Genomic DNA, 16,461 nt, shown 5'->3' on the forward strand with positions numbered 1-16,461 from the left:
ACAGGCCTCCCCTACCACTCTGCCCCTCATACCCCAAGTCCCAGGGGCTGAAGCTGGAGGGTCCAGTGAGGGAAGGGGAGAGCCTCTGTCACCCTCCATGCAATCACCTGAGTGTGGCATAAATGACCCATGAGTCCTGGGGCCTGGCAGAGTAAATGCTCAGGCCCAAGAGTGAGGTCACCTGGTCAGGGAAGCCCAGAGAGGGGCTAAGCAGGGCAAGCCTGGGCTCCCAAGGCAGAGCCCCTCTGGCAGGCTAGGGTAGGACCCGGGCAAGCCTTGCCTTTGGACCTCGGCTGAGCTTGCAATACCAAGCATTTGCTGGGGAAGGTGGAGAGCTGCCACAGAGCCTTCCCTGGGGGACTGACCCAGATTTCTCTCTCCCTCCCTCTCTTCTGCCACACAGGAGCAGTGTGTGTGTGTGTGTGTGTGTGTGTGTGTGTGTGTGTGTGTGCGCGCGCGCGCGCGAAAGCGCCCGTGCACGCGTTTGCGTTCTCAGCCCTGGCAGGCAGAGGGGTGGAAAGGGAGGAGGCTTGCTGAAAGCTCTGGGAAATGAGACAGAAATCCTCCCCAAATCCCTGGCCACTATCACTAATAGCTGAAATACGCTCTTGACAACAAGGTGAAAGTCTCTGGATACTGGGGCCTGGCCTTGCCACCAGGAGCTGGTGCCCCAGGCCTGTCTGTTAAGGGAGGGCCCCAGGCCTTGTGGATGGTTGGGGGGTCATGGCCCAGCCCTGACCCCATCCTCTGGCACTTCTGACATCTCCTTTCTAGGCAATATCCCACAGGTTTCCCAGGCGCTTCCCTGGGAAGTAGTGAGCTCCTGGTCAGGAGAGCGGTATAAGTGCCTGGGGAGGGTAGGTCAGCATCCTGTGGCAGGCACTCAGGTATGTGTGGGGAGGTGGCTTGCACAAAAGAGAGCCAGAGGGCTCCTCCCAGCGTGAGCTGTTTCCTTGATGCCTACTTCTATCCACAGTGCTGGCCACCAGGAGCCCCTACCCCATCCAAGTTGGCTGGCTTTGTCCCCAGGACACCCAATCTCAGGACTCAGCGGGAGGGCCTTGAGATGGGCCAGGGAGGGCTGGACCCAGGCCTGAGAGCAGCAAGTTCCAGAGCATCTGCCTCCAGTGGGAGGGGAAGGGTGTGTCCCTCTGGGGCTGCTGGCCATGGTGGGGGCTCTTGTACACACATACAGATACAGAATTGTACTTGAAGGAACATGCTCCTTCAGACTTGTAAACACACAGCTGTACACATGTAACACACATACAGAGATCTGCATGTGCAATCAGAGGCATGCTTGTACACATGTGCCTGAGCTCATACAGAGGTGGGCACACACCTGGGTATACAGGTGGGTGCATGGGTATATCTGCCTGTGCACATGTGGGCAGGGACACTTGGTTCCCTTGTGGGCTATTCTGAGCCCCATGAAGTGTGTGAGAGACATCTTCCCCAGAGACTGTCCATGGGATGTCCAAGCCAAATCCTCGAAAAGCTTCCAGAGGTGACTCCAGAGGCAAGCTCTCCCCTCTGCCAGCGCTCGAGGCCCCTTGCCCGATCCTCAGCCCTCTGGTGGGCTCTGTGCCATGTCCTCTCCAGCCAGGCCTTTCCTGCCTTGCTCCAAGCTTGGCAGATATCATGCTTTGCCCTGTACTCTGAGAGCTAGAGCCCTGCTCCTTGTTGAGGACCCCAACATCCTGCTAGAGGGCAGCGGGAACCTTCTGCTCACCCACTGTTTGTGTGTGACCCTGGGTAGGGTTCTGCTACTGCCTGGGCCTCAGTCTCTCTTCTGCCTATTGGAGGGGCTGCTTTGAGGCTGGGAGCTCTGAGAGCTAGGAGACCCAGCATAGATGAGTGCAACCATAGTCGCGAGTGCCCTCCAGGCCAGCCCCAGTCCAGAGCGGCCCTTTCCTGCACCCAAGGAGCATCCTTTGTCCTCATGCATCCCCTCCACAGCTAGCTGGCTCGGTCGCCATGCTGGGAATCCCACCTGCCTGCAGACGCTGACCTGCCCACACCTCACCCTCCAGTAGGCAGGTGAGGTGAGATGTTGAGCTGGCCCACCTCCAGGCTGCCCTGCATGTGTCCTTGGCCCTTTCAGACCCAGGGCCTTTGCACAGGCGGTTCCCTCTGCCTGGGTGCTCATTCCTCTCTGTCAGCCTAAAAACACCTCCTTTTCCTCAATGAATCCATTCAAGTGTTTGCTCTTCCGTGCAGCCTCTCTCCCCCATCCCAGCCACCCCCAAATGGTGCACTGGCTCTGGCTCACTGAGCAAGTTTTCCCCAGCACTGGTGAGCCCTGGCTATGCTTCCCCACCACCAAGGCCATGGACTCCCCCAGGGCACAGTGAGGACCTGTTTATCTCAGTGTGCTCGACGCTTCAGAGGGCCTGGCCTGGAGCACACAGCGTCCAGCAAGTGTTGGCTGAATGAATTAGTGAATGAATGAATGAATGAATGACATGAACATGTGGACATCTCTGCCAAGTCCTGTCTATGAACTGAGACATGAGTTTCCGAGGTCCCCTTTGAGTGGGTGTTCCTTGGTGGGCANGGAAGGGTGTGTCCCTCTGGGGCTGCTGGCCATGGTGGGGGCTCTTGTACACACATACAGATACAGAATTGTACTTGAAGGAACATGCTCCTTCAGACTTGTAAACACACAGCTGTACACATGTAACACACATACAGAGATCTGCATGTGCAATCAGAGGCATGCTTGTACACATGTGCCTGAGCTCATACAGAGGTGGGCACACACCTGGGTATACAGGTGGGTGCATGGGTATATCTGCCTGTGCACATGTGGGCAGGGACACTTGGTTCCCTTGTGGGCTATTCTGAGCCCCATGAAGTGTGTGAGAGACATCTTCCCCAGAGACTGTCCATGGGATGTCCAAGCCAAATCCTCGAAAAGCTTCCAGAGGTGACTCCAGAGGCAAGCTCTCCCCTCTGCCAGCGCTCGAGGCCCCTTGCCCGATCCTCAGCCCTCTGGTGGGCTCTGTGCCATGTCCTCTCCAGCCAGGCCTTTCCTGCCTTGCTCCAAGCTTGGCAGATATCATGCTTTGCCCTGTACTCTGAGAGCTAGAGCCCTGCTCCTTGTTGAGGACCCCAACATCCTGCTAGAGGGCAGCGGGAACCTTCTGCTCACCCACTGTTTGTGTGTGACCCTGGGTAGGGTTCTGCTACTGCCTGGGCCTCAGTCTCTCTTCTGCCTATTGGAGGGGCTGCTTTGAGGCTGGGAGCTCTGAGAGCTAGGAGACCCAGCATAGATGAGTGCAACCATAGTCGCGAGTGCCCTCCAGGCCAGCCCCAGTCCAGAGCGGCCCTTTCCTGCACCCAAGGAGCATCCTTTGTCCTCATGCATCCCCTCCACAGCTAGCTGGCTCGGTCGCCATGCTGGGAATCCCACCTGCCTGCAGACGCTGACCTGCCCACACCTCACCCTCCAGTAGGCAGGTGAGGTGAGATGTTGAGCTGGCCCACCTCCAGGCTGCCCTGCATGTGTCCTTGGCCCTTTCAGACCCAGGGCCTTTGCACAGGCGGTTCCCTCTGCCTGGGTGCTCATTCCTCTCTGTCAGCCTAAAACACCTCCTTTTCCTCAATGAATCCATTCAAGTGTTTGCTCTTCCGTGCAGCCTCTCTCCCCATCCCAGCCACCCCAAATGGTGCACTGGCTCTGGCTCACTGAGCAAGTTTTCCCCAGCACTGGTGAGCCCTGGCTATGCTTCCCCACCACCAAGGCCATGGACTCCCCAGGGCACAGTGAGGACCTGTTTATCTCAGTGTGCTCGACGCTTCAGAGGGCCTGGCCTGGAGCACACAGCGTCCAGCAAGTGTTGGCTGAATGAATTAGTGAATGAATGAATGAATGAATGACATGAACATGTGGACATCTCTGCCAAGTCCTGTCTATGAACTGAGACATGAGTTTCCGAGGTCCCCTTTGAGTGGGTGTTCCTTGGTGGGCAGAGCTGCCTCTCAGGGAGTCTTGCAGTCTGAGGCTGCCTCTCATTCAGCAAACAACTCTGGTGAGGCCCTGTTGTCAAAAAGTGTGCAGCGCTCCTTGGGGGCAGCAGGCACACACCAGAGAACATGGGAGGGAACCATGGGGCCTGCGTCATATGGGGCTGAGTGTGCTGTCGTCACTACTGCCCTCATCTGCTGATTACTGTGAGCCAGCACTGGGTGAGGGGCTGGGGAATAGCCTCTGCCTGCCCTGGGGAGCACACAGGGGAAGAGATGCTGGTGAAGGAAATGACTTAGGGGCTGAAGCTGGAGGCAGAGGAGGGTGATGGCTCAGTAGGAGAGCTTGGAAACCACACAGCCTGATTCATGCTGCCCACCACTTAACAACCTTGTGATCCCGAGCAACTAACTTAATTTCCTAGCATCTCAGTTTTCCTTACCTGTAAAATGGAATGGTAAGTGTATTTACCCCACAGCATTGTTATGAAGATCAAATGCTTTTAAGATGCTTTTAACAGTGCCTGGCACATCATAAGCACTCAAAAAACACACCCTGCCATTATGAGTTGTTGGACAACTCAGAGTAGCCCCAACTAGGCATGCAACAAATGGGCAGGCTGGCAGCACAGGAGACAGGCAGGTGGCAACGGCTGAGGAACTCAGCCTCTCTGAATGATAGGTGGCTTGGCTTCTTGTGCTCAAGGAACCAAAAGATCTAAAGAAGTCTGGCCAGAGGGACACTGAGACGAGCAACGTGGTTGGAGGAGAGGATACTGACCCCATAGTTCTCTGGAGAAGAAAGAGGAGGGGAAGCCTGAAGCGGACGGGCAAGGAGGGTCTGGGGTCTGGGAGTGCTAATCCTAGCCTTTCTGCTTCTAACAGTGCATGGATGAGGGGGCATGTGCAGTGCCCCTCAGGAAAGGGCTGTGCTTGCCTTGCTGTGGAGGTCAGCACCAGCAGAGCTGTGCAGATCAGAGTGTGGCCAGGCACAAGGGAGGGGAGCACATTCTCCCACTGTAGGAGCAGAGCAGAGGGCTGAGGAGCTGCTCTCCCACCTCCGGCTATCTGGACGGCCCTCAGTGGAGCCCTTCTAGGCTGCGGGCACCTCGGGATGAGGTTTGTGGACCTTCCCAGGGATGTGGAGCCTGCTCTTCAGGCCAAGCCATCCTAGCAGAATAGGGAGGGGTGAAGGGCCATGGAGTGAAGGAGGCAGCTGCTGAATATATGAGATGAGGGGTGCTCCCAGGGGGCTGGACTCGGGGACAGCAAGTCCCTGGTGCAGGAGGGAAGTGGGTGGACTTTCTTCTCCTGCTCAGCCCCGCTGCGTCTCCTGCTCTCTACCTAAGGCCACCCCCTCCCATCCCACCATCAGCCTTGTCAGTGTGACATTAATGGGCTGACATTAACAAGCCGGAGCTCCTCCACTTGTCTGCCAGGTCGAGCCTCAGCCATGGAAGAACTGCTAATTACAGCCACCATAAGGAAATATCAATGATGGACGTCAATATTATTGCCTCCTGCATCCCTGCCTGTTTATTTGGAGATGAAAAGCGCCCTAGGGTCGTCTCTCCAGGACGAAGCTGAGTGATGACAGAAGGGAGGAGAGCTGCACATGGAGAAAGGGGCGTCCTCCAACTGGATTCATTCATGAAACCAGGACCCATTTCCTCTGGGCAGAGTCCTCCCCACTGTGGGCCCAGGGTTGGGGCTGAGGGCAAAGGAACCTGCACGGGGAGGAGGAACTAGTGATTCTGCTCCCAGCCCTGGTTCACCAAGTGACTGCATGCATGCCTCTTTGTGCCTCAGTTAGCTCATCCGACAAATGGGTATGATAATTCCAGTCCTGCCTGCCTTGTGCATTGTGAGGAAGTGAATGAGGTGCAAAGTCAGGGTTTTAGAAGGACGATCCATGGTGCAAATGCAGGGGCTTCGTGGGCTGAGGAGACACGTGGGGTAGCTGAGCAACTGGGAGGCACCAGCAAAGGGATGGACATGTCCCAGCTCAGTGAACTCTCTGAAGCAAATATCCTCCCAACCATCCCCTATCAAGCACTTTGGTAGAAATCAAACAAACACTAAACACAAACACTAAAGCCACAGAGAAGAGGGGAAAGCTTGACTCAAATGCACAGCTGCTGTCTGGTGTCTCTGAGCCCCCGAGCCTGTGTGGACTTGCAAGGCTTCCAATCCACACCCCAAACCCTGCATGTAATGCCAGTCACAGGCTGAACTGTCACGCTGGGCAGCCCTTCATCTGCTGAGAGAATCTCCCAGGCATGCACACACCTATTCAGAGAAACAGGGGCCCAGTTGAGAAGCCCCTTTAGAGACAACCTGGACTGTCAGAGAAATGTACTTCACATGCCAGGGTCACGACGCATGCGCAGGAATACATCCACGTGGCAAGTTCATGAGAGTGTGCACAGACTAGAAATAGGCAAGCACAAACACACAGAAGCACAGCCCCAGAGACACACGTGGAAACACATACATTGTACGGTATTCAACACACATATACACACACACAGGGGAGCTGCCCTGGGGAGCTCACGGGCGAAGACACACACACACACACACAGCATCTTAGGCCCCAAACTGGGTTCTTCCTAGCCCTTGGGAACCTCTCCCTGTTGAGAAGGAAATAAAAAATCCCATGTGGCCTTCAGACACATGTGGCCTCTCAAGCCATGGACAAGCCAAGCAGCAGCAACTAGATGCTAGGAAGCAAAGCCCAGCGTTGCCTGAATATTTCACAGGAGATTTCGCTTCACAGAAAATCCCTTCTTCGCCGCTGTGCATGTCAGGGTATAATTACCCGTTAGGTAGCAGAGCAGAAACCTGGGAGGATGTGTGCACAGCTTCTGGCCTGGGCCACCACTGCGCCTCTGCCTCTGCCTCTGCTGCAGGCCTGGCAAGGGCCATCCTGTCTCTCACCCACTCCCACCACGGGCCAGAGCGAGGACAACTGGATGCCACTTTAGGACACGGAGTGTCCTGGCTTAGGGTTGCCTCTGCTCCAGATCCTCAGACTCTGCCAGCCCCTAGCTGAGTTCCCCCTCCCTTTGCCCCCCACAGCCTCTCCCCCAGCTCTTTAGCAGGAGCACAGAGCCACAGCTCATCTCACTCCCTCATCTTCCCCCTTCACCTCTCCAGCCCATCGAGGTATTTGTAGTCCTCTGAGTGAATGGCAGGGAAGACCGAGAGAGGTACACGCCAGAGGAAGGGAGAGAGGACATCCTGGCTGGGCCCTGGAGACCCTGGAACACTCTTCCTCACTCCTTTTGTCCTAGAAAATGTCCACACATGCTAAGCTTAGCTCAGATTGTATCTCCTCCAGGAAGCCCTCTGGACTGCTCCCAGGGTCAGGAGCCTTCTCTGGCTCCCACAGCCCACTATGTTCCTCTCCATCAGTGTTCAGTAATCAAGGGCTGAAAACATAGATGCCTACAGAGGCCAGGGAGGGAATGAAAGTGAGTGAAGGGGCAAAGATAATGCAACAGGAGTGGCCAGAGCTCGCAAACTGGAGAGCACCCCCCTGTCTAATGCCTTTCAAACCACATCGCCTTATGGTTCAGCAACTTCACACCTAGAAGTCGACCCAGGAAAATTGAAAACACTTGTGCACAAATGTTCATAGCAGCATTATTCATAATAGCCAAAAAGTCAAAACGACCCAAATGTCCATGAATGCATATATAAACAAAATGTGTTATAGCCATACAATGGAATATGATTCAGCCAAAAAAAAAAAAAAAAAAAAAAAGAATGAAGTACTGATACACACACACTAGAGCATGGATGAGCTTTAAAAACTGTGTGCTAAGCAATGGAAGCCAGGCAGAAAAGCCCACATGTTGTATGATTCCATTTCTATGAAATGTCTAGAATATGCAAATCCAAAGAGACAAAAGTGGATTCGTGGTTGCCAGGGCCAGGGAGGAGGGGAGAATGGTGGGTAACTGCTAAAGGGTACAGGGTTTATGTACCCTTTTGGGGTGATGAAAATACTCTGGAATTAGATAGTGGTAAGGGTTGCACAATTGGGAATATGCTAAAAATCACTGAACTGTATGCTTTAAAATAGTGACTTTTATGGCATGTGGATTATATTTCAATTTTTTAAAACCCAATTGTTTAAAATGGAACAACACATCCACAAGCCACATGTCTGTCTGCAGTCTCTAATTTTCAACCTCTATTTTACACATTTGTCTCCGTCACAAGAGTAGAAGCTCTGGGAGGGTGGAGCCCTACCAGAGGCACAGCCGTGGTCCCTAGAGCTGGCATCTCAGGGCAGGCACTTGAGTCACCATGGTGACCACAGCAACATGTTAACCCAGGGCACACTTCATACTCTGTAAAACCTCTGGTCCAGAGCTACGGTCCCAGTCTCAGGTGAGGCCACTGAGGCCCAGGCTCAAGTTCATTTGCCCTAAGGTCACTTGACAAGCTGGAGGCAGAACTGGGCAGAGAAGCCAGGCCTCCAGACTCGGTGCAGCAGGAGCCAGGGCGGCCGGGGGCCAGCTGCTGCTGGGCAGGGAAGATGGGCACAAGAATGCAGGCAGCTCTGTGGCTGTTTCCTGCCTCAAGGCCCCCAGATCCCTGGGGCCTCAGAATCAAGTCCACCTGCTGGATCTGGCCTCAATCTCCTTTGACGGACAAGCACCACCCCTAGAGCCTCCAGCCCAGGCCCTGTCTATCATCCCTCCAGCCTTTGCTCATACAGGGCCCCCTTCCTGGAAGACTCTCTCAGGCTTCCCAGGCATCAGACACAGTTCTTCCCCTCCCAGAAGCCTTACTTCATCACCACCTGCCCCTCCTGCAGGGCCTCTCCCCAGCTGAGCCCTTGCAGCACCTCTGGGAGGGTGTGCAGGTGAATACAAGGGAACAGCCGGACATGTGCCTGACTGCAGGGCTACTCAGGACCTAGGCTAGCTTTGAGCTAGACGCGAGTCTGATATCTCAGGGTCTGACTGCCAGCAACTAGGTGCAAGGCCAGGGTTGGCTGGCAGGGGAAGACAAGGAAGAGGGAAGAAGAGGGAGAAGGTAGAGGGAGAGAGAAGGAGAGGGATAGGGAGGAGATGGGGTGAGAAGGGAGGAAGGAGAAGAAGAAAAGACGTGGGAAAAGAGATGGAGAGGAAGCAGGGGCTGCTGTTAGCCCCAGGGTCCCAGGAAGGCTAAGCCAGAGCCCAACACAGTGATGATGGAGTTGGGCAGCAGGTTACCTTCAGACACTCGATGACACCTGAAGTCACAGATCAGTGCCCTGGGGCAGAGTGAAGCGAGGCGGGGAGGAAGCCCCTTTGGGAGAGAGGCCCCAGCTTTAGACCAGTGGTCCCTTCTCCTTCCTATTCCCCCGGCCTCCATGCAGCAGTGAGGTGGGGAGCAGCAGTGGGCAGGAAGGCGGTCCCCGTCTCGTACCTACCTGGGCCTCCTGCGGTGTCCCAGTTCAGCCTAAGGAGCTCAGCCACCCTCCTGGGTGAGACTTCCAGGGTCAGACCCTCCTGACTGTGGTTACAGACTCAGCCTTGACCCTGGCACGGTGGACTGGCCCCCAGCGAACTGGAGGAGGCCCCAGATGGCTCACTCGGCTCACTCTCTCCTCCTACACCACAGGGCTGGGTGACAGATCTGGTCTGTGGGTGTCAGAGACAGGTCCTGGCTCTGAGTGACTGCTGGCAGCTGGGCCTGAGGTGGCTCATGGGCGGCTGATTTCCTGACCTTCCTAAGACCAAACACATGACGAGCCTCTGCCTCCTCCTCCTCCTCCTCCTGAGGCCAAGCGTATGGGTATAGGAACACAGCAGGTGTCTAATAGATGCCAGCTCCCTCTCTGAACCCCAGCCCCAAGTTTCCTCAGAGAAGTTGCCACTCCTCTCCCTACTTCCCACCCCGCAGTACTCGTTCCCCAGCTCTCCCCACCTCCCCTACACATGGACTCAGTGCCGCCTCCCTCTCAGGCGCAGGTGAAGCTGTGAATTGCTGGGTACCCACCCCTCCCCTTTCACCCCTCCCCTCCTGGCCTTTCCCAACCCAGATACACATCACACCAGCCCCCACTCAGTGTCCTCAGCTGGCTATCAGCTAATCCCTGCAGAGGAGTTAACTGATAATTAAGATGTTAGCTGTAAACTTAACATGTGATTCTCTGCCAGGAGTATTTTGGTCTTAACAGGTTGCTTTTGGAATAGGAAAACCTTCAAGAGCCAGCCAAATGGCAGGCAGGGATGCAGAGTGGGGTGTTGGGGGGCACTCTGCGCCTGGAGACCTTCCAGCCTCCAGAACGCCCTCCTCACCTCTCGCTTCACTGAGGACAGAAGGCAGGCATGGGAACCCAGAGCTCTGCCTTTCAGTGTCAGCCCCACACCTGTGAGGCGATGACCCTGGACACGAGATGAAACCTCTCGGAACCTCAGTTTTCTCATCTGCAAATGGTGAGATAGAGTGCCAACCTTGAAGAATTGCAGTGCAGGTTGACAAGTCAGGCCCCATGTGCCCAGCACATAGGAGTCCTGAGAGCTCCTGTTGTCCCTGACTTCCCTTTGCCTCTTCCCACACTGAAGGTAACTGTGTCAGCTTCCACTCCTCCCGCCTCCTCACACCAACTCCGATCAATCACCAAGTCTATTTTCTCAACTTCCTAAATCTCTCCCCAGGCAAAGATCAATGGAATCAAACAGTGAGGCCTGGACAGACATGAGACTTTTGGGACATTTCAGCAGATGACAGGAATGGAGCTTCAGAGCGGCAGGGAAAAGATGCTGACCCAATAAACAGTGCTGAAACAACTGCGAGTCATTTGGGAAAAAACCACTTAGATCCCTACCTCAAACCACACACAGAAATACATTTCAGATGAGCTAGAGATTTAAATATTTGTGAATATCATAAACAACCAGAAAACAGTATAGGCCAATATTTTTAAAATTCTGCAGTGGGTAAGGCTAGGAACTCTAAAGGAAAGGAGTGATAGACTTGAACACAGGACAATCTAAAACTTTTAAGGGGTTAAATAAATCCCATAAACTTAAATGAAAAAAAACAAAACAAAACTTGTGAATAATGATTTGCACATATGCCAAATAAGGAGTTAATTTCCTTAACCTCTTCTAAATCCACTTGCTCTTGCAAATCAATAAGATGCATTTCACCGCCCCCAATTGCTGAAACCACGGTCACCTGTGACCTCCCCGTTGCCAAGGCAGTGACCAGTTCTCAGTCTGCATCCTCGGCCCCATTTGACAGGTGCTTGAAATGTGTCTTGCCCTTGGCGTCCAGGATATACATGCCTGGTTCTTTTCCATCTCACTGGCTGCTCTTTCTCAGTCACCTTTTCGGTTCCCCCTCAGCTCCCCACCCTCTAACTGATGGAGGTCTTGGGGCTGGGACATTGGTCTTTTCTACCTACTCTCCTTCGATGCTCTCATCCAACATCATGGCTTTAAATACTGTCTTTATGCTGATGGCCCCAAATTTTTATCTCTAGCCCAGACCTGTCCCCTGGACTCCAGCCACACACATCCACCTGTCAACCCCATGGTTCTGCCAGGCTGTCTACAGGCATCTCACAATTTGTGAGTCCACTGCCAGGGCTGGCTCACAGGTGTGTGACCTGGGCTCTGCACTCAGAAGGGCCCCAGGCTTGGTTTAATGCTCTATTGTCACCTCCCACTTTGAAATTCTTAATTTTTTTAACATAAAGTCACCCATTTTCACTGTGCTCTGGGTCCCACACATTATGTAACCATTTTTTACAAATGACTCACAGTTGTTCAGCACTCTTGTCCACCACTGAGCCACTCCTCTCCCCTACACCAACCCACTCCTCCCTGATCTCCCCATCTCCATCAATGGTAACCCCACACTCCTAGATGCTTGGGCCAAAACCCCTGGAGTCATGGTTGGCTCCCTTCTCTCTCTCTCACACACCACCTCATCCAATCTGTCAGCAAATCCTATTGGCTCTACCTTGAGCATGCATGTGGAATCCATCCCCGTCTGCCCACCTCCACCAAGACTCCCTGGTTCAGGCTTCCATCACCTCCTCCCTGGATCACTGCAACAAACAGCCTCCTGTCAGATCTCCCTGCTTCACAGCTGCCAGAGGGATCTGGTTAAAATGTAATTCCAATCATGCCATGTCACTATGCAGAAACTTCCATGGCTTTCCCCACTTCATTCTGGGTAACAGTCAAGTCCTCCAGGCGGCCCGCAGGTCCTGAGTGATGAGCGCGTGGTCCCTGTTTAGCTGCATGGCCCACTCTCTCCCTCACTCACCCCGTTCCGGCCATACCAGCCTTCTTGCCATGTCCCCACAAGCCAGGTCTGCTCCCAACTCAGGGTCCTCAGACCTGCTGTTCCCTCTGGAAGGCGATTCCCCCGAAACATCCACCCAACTCAGTCTCTTGCTTCTTGCAGGTCTTTACTTAAATGCCACCTCTCGAAGACACCTTCCCTGATGACCATGTCCAAGTTGCCCAACACTTCCCATCCCCCTCCTCTGCTTGATTATTTTTCTCCTTAGCACTTAACACTCCCATACACACGCTGTATTTTTTCCTTGTCTGTCTCTCCTCCATCACAGCTTACATTCCTTGGAGCAGGTATATTTCATCAGTTTTGTTCACTGTTTGGTCCGTAACCAAAACAGTGTCTGACACATAGTAGGTGCTCAGTAAACACTTACTGAATGAATGGATACAGGAGCAGAGTACTTGACATGAACAAGCAATTTACAAGTGAAGAAACAGAAATGGCCAACAAGCATATGCAAATATGCTCAACCGCATTAGCAGTCTAAGAAACATAAAGTAAAATCATTTTTATCTGTCAAATTGGCAGGGATTAAGTGATTAATAATTCCTGTGATTGGCAAGGGTGAGGGAATGGGGCATTTTGCACACAGTTTGTAGGACATAAATTGGCTCAACCTTCTGCAGGTTGATCTGGCTTTCCAGAACAAATCAAATGTGGAAATGTGGGTGCCCTCTGACTCAGGAAGTCCACTTTCAGAAACATTCCCAAAAGAACTACAGCACAAGCACACACAGATGTGCAAACCCAGAGGTTCCCTGAGTGAGGTTTATAAATAACCAAATGCCAGAAACAACCTAAACGGCTGCCAACAGGATTAATAACTGATGAATAATTTGCAGACCATCATACAAGGGATGTAAAAGGATGGGAAAGAATTCTATGGAAGGACCTAGGATGATCCACATGACATTGTTAAGTAAAAAATCAAGTGCTGGAACCGTATAACTAATATGAGTCCATGTTTTTCCTTTTAAAATATGTTGATAAGTACATAGAAAAAAGTCTGGAAGGGGACATATCAAACGAGTTATCAGTGTTAGCTCTTGGCAGGAAAAGACTACAGAAGGGGCTTGAACTGCATGCTTTAAATACCAAGAGATAGACGGATAGATAGACGGATGAATAGATAGATAGATAACATATAGAGAACATATTACCTTAATAATCAGAAAAATGATTCTGCTCAGGGAGTAAATACCTTCTGTGACTCCCCAATATTAAAGGGTGCAGAAGTAAGCCATTCCAAGCCCTCCACAACTTGTCACTGCCTCATCCCTGTTACCCCCACCCCCACTCTGGCTCCCCAAAATGCTCTGGGTTCCAAGCTCATGAAGCAATTTTCTATTCCTGGTTCCTTTCACAGCTCCATGCCTGTCTCTCAGCTCTGTTCGCAGGCACACAGGCCGAAGCCGCCCTGTCCCATGACCTCCTCAGCCTGGACTCTGCTGTCAGAGAGCCAGATGGGGGGAGACGAGGAACCCTACAGCATGCCCAAAGACCAGGACGGCTGCCCCAGCCCCCAGTGAGAGCCGCCAGGTCTCTGTCCTAGGGACGGCCTGCGGCAGCTGGGGGATCAGGAAATGCCCCTTGATTGTGGCCTGGGCAGGCTGGTTGCCCCTGGCTCCAGGACACCCGCAACAGCCACTGGAGGCAGCTGATCTGAGGAGGCCAGGGTGAGCCCAGCAAGGAGGTCTGGCCAGAGGAGGAGGGAGACTGGGGGTTCAGCCCCCCAACTTGGGTTGCCAGATTTGGCAAATAAAATTGTATGTGCCATGTAATATTTGAGATATATTTACACTGAAAAATTATTTGTTGTCTATCTGAAGTCCAAATTTAACTGGACATCAGTATTTTTTTCTGGCAACCCTACCTGCTACCCCATCCCATTCCTTGGGGGGATATGGCACCAGGCAGGAAGCCTTCACCTGGGATGTCCAGGAGTGGTGGAGAAATGACCTCTCTCAGGCCCACCACAGAGGGGCACTGAAAGTTGAGACAGGCTAGTTCCGGGTGCTGAGGGATGTCCCACAGAGAGTTGGGAACTTCCAGAGTTAGCGCCATCAGGCACTGCAGCGGCAGTGAAAGGCCAGGCGACAGCAAAGGGAGCTGAACAGCAAAACCTTCTGAGTGAAGGCACTTGGTGGGTGTGTGGCGCAAAACAGCCTGATCAAACGCAGTGAGCATGGGACACAATGCTGGGGTTGCAGGGATGGTGTGTCCCAGTGCCTCTCAGCATCTTGGGGACACAGCCTGGTGATGAAGAATGGCTGAGGGGTGGCCTTCCTTCTCAGATGTCAGGAACTTCTCCATAGGAGGCCCCTCTGCTGCTGGGGCCTTCAAATCCCACACTGTGTCCCCCACCAAGGCCCCTGGCAGGGGCTCATTTGCTAAAGGCCAGCCTGAGTCAGGGGACCTGGTCCTTACCCCTAGAGCCTCCCACTCAGCACAGAATCATGAGGCAGGGTGAGCCTGCCTCGCTCTCCCCTACCTGGGTCAGATGGCGTCGGGAGGCAAACAGACTGGCCTCTGGGGGCCTGGGGTGCAGCAGCCTGTCCGTCGTGGTCCCAGCATGCACTGTGGGGGAAGAGCAAGGTTAGTGGGGCAAAGATGGGGCTTCCTGCTACACCGGGTGAGGCCCATCTCAGCACAGCTCCCCACAGTGGATCCCCATTGCCCAGCCCAGTGGGGCTCAGGTGCTGCCTCCCAGCACAGCACATGCTCCTCAGTGCCATCCCTGCCCACTCCCCAGCACCCTGGAGTGGCCAGCCCTTAACCGATCACACCCTCAGGAGCATGAACTCCCTGGCCTGGCATTCAAGGCCCCATCTAAGCCCCTAACCTTCTCACTCTCTCCATGTCCTCCAAAGGTCAGTCCCAACCCTGCAAGTTTTGTTCACGTGCATAGATACACAGACAGACAACCCCACCCCATTCTCTCTGAGACTCCCACTGCTACCAACAAATCTGTCCCCTGCCTCCTGGAAGCTTCACTTACATGTCCTCAGCCCCAGCACCCCTCAGTATCCTCAGCAAGGTCCCCAAGGACCCCATCAGCCCCCCCAGCTCTCCCGCCTCAGCCTGTGGTCTCTGGCAGCTGACCTCCCTTAGGAACACTCTCTCTGTGACTCCCTGATCCACCCTTCCTCATTCTTCACTGCACCCCCATCACTTATCCTAGACATGGCCATAGGTGCTATCTCCCTTCCTCCCACCTCCTGGACCATCCTGCCCACACCTGTGCTTCAATCACCCTCTGCCTATGCCCTCAGTGGCACCCACTATGCCCAGAGGAGGGTGAAGCCCCCCCCTAACCTGCCCCAGGGCCACTGGCCAACCCAGCCCTGACCTGTGGGCCACCCTCCCCTCCCCTCGCACTCAGAAAGCTCTCTGTGACCACCTCCTTTTCACGGTCACCAATGTCCTCCATAGGTCACCCTGGAGGAAGCCGTCCTCACTGTGTCTCACTGCCCTGACAGACTGACTTGTCATTTGGTTTTCCTTGTTTCAACAGTCCCACAGCAAACTTTTTCCATCAGGTTTATTGAAGTATAATTACCCTACAGTAAAACTGACCCTCTCTAGTGCACAGTCTATGAGTTTTGACAACTGCGTGAGGCTGTGTAACCACTACAGTCATCAAGGTACAGAACAATCCTGTCACCCCCAAATCCCTGCATGCTGTCTCTTTGTAGTCAACTCCTCCCAGGCCCCACCCCTGACATCCACTGATCTGTTTTCTGTTCCTGTTGTTTTGTGTTTTCCAGAGTGTCATACAAATGGAGTCATCTAAACGTAGCCCTCTGAGTCTGGTTTCGTTCATCCAGCATAATGCATTTCAGATTAATATCTGTGTTGCCTCTTGAAACCAAATGTCTTTCTTTTTTGTTGCTGTGTAGTACTCCATTGTTTATCCATTCAGCAGCTGAAGGGCATTTGTGTTGTTTCCAGTTTTTGGAGACTATGAATAAAGCCACTGTAAGTATTCACATACAGGTTTTGTGTGAATGTAAGTTTTTATTCCTCTTGGGTAAGCACCTAAAGTAGGATTGCTGAGTTGTGTGGTAAGCCTATTTTTAACTTTATAAGAAACTGCCAAACTGTTTTCCAAGTTGGCTATACCATTTTGCATTCCCACTAGCAACCTAGGAGAGTTCCAGTGGCTTTGTACCCTTG

At 53.3% G+C, this 16,461-nt stretch overlaps 1 protein-coding gene across 2 annotated transcripts in view; it reads right to left on the reverse strand.

The window, feature by feature from the left end:
• The window catches only part of LINGO1 (leucine rich repeat and Ig domain containing 1), a 184,592-nt gene that overhangs the window by 51,917 nt on the left and 116,214 nt on the right, over positions 1–16,461 (reverse strand). The window contains exon 4 of one of the 2 annotated variants that reach the window (XR_001885217.1): positions 14,775–14,862. The exons of the other annotated variant lie outside the window; for it this stretch is intronic. The gene's annotated coding sequence lies outside the window, so the exon portion shown is untranslated. Of the gene's footprint in view, positions 1–14,774; positions 14,863–16,461 lie in introns of those variants that run through there. 2 annotated transcript variants of the gene reach the window in all.

The sequence above is a fragment of the Rhinopithecus bieti genome, unplaced genomic scaffold (genome assembly GCF_001698545.2).
Source record: "Rhinopithecus bieti isolate Rb0 unplaced genomic scaffold, ASM169854v2 scaffold_662, whole genome shotgun sequence".
Taxonomy (NCBI): domain Eukaryota; kingdom Metazoa; phylum Chordata; class Mammalia; order Primates; family Cercopithecidae; genus Rhinopithecus; species Rhinopithecus bieti.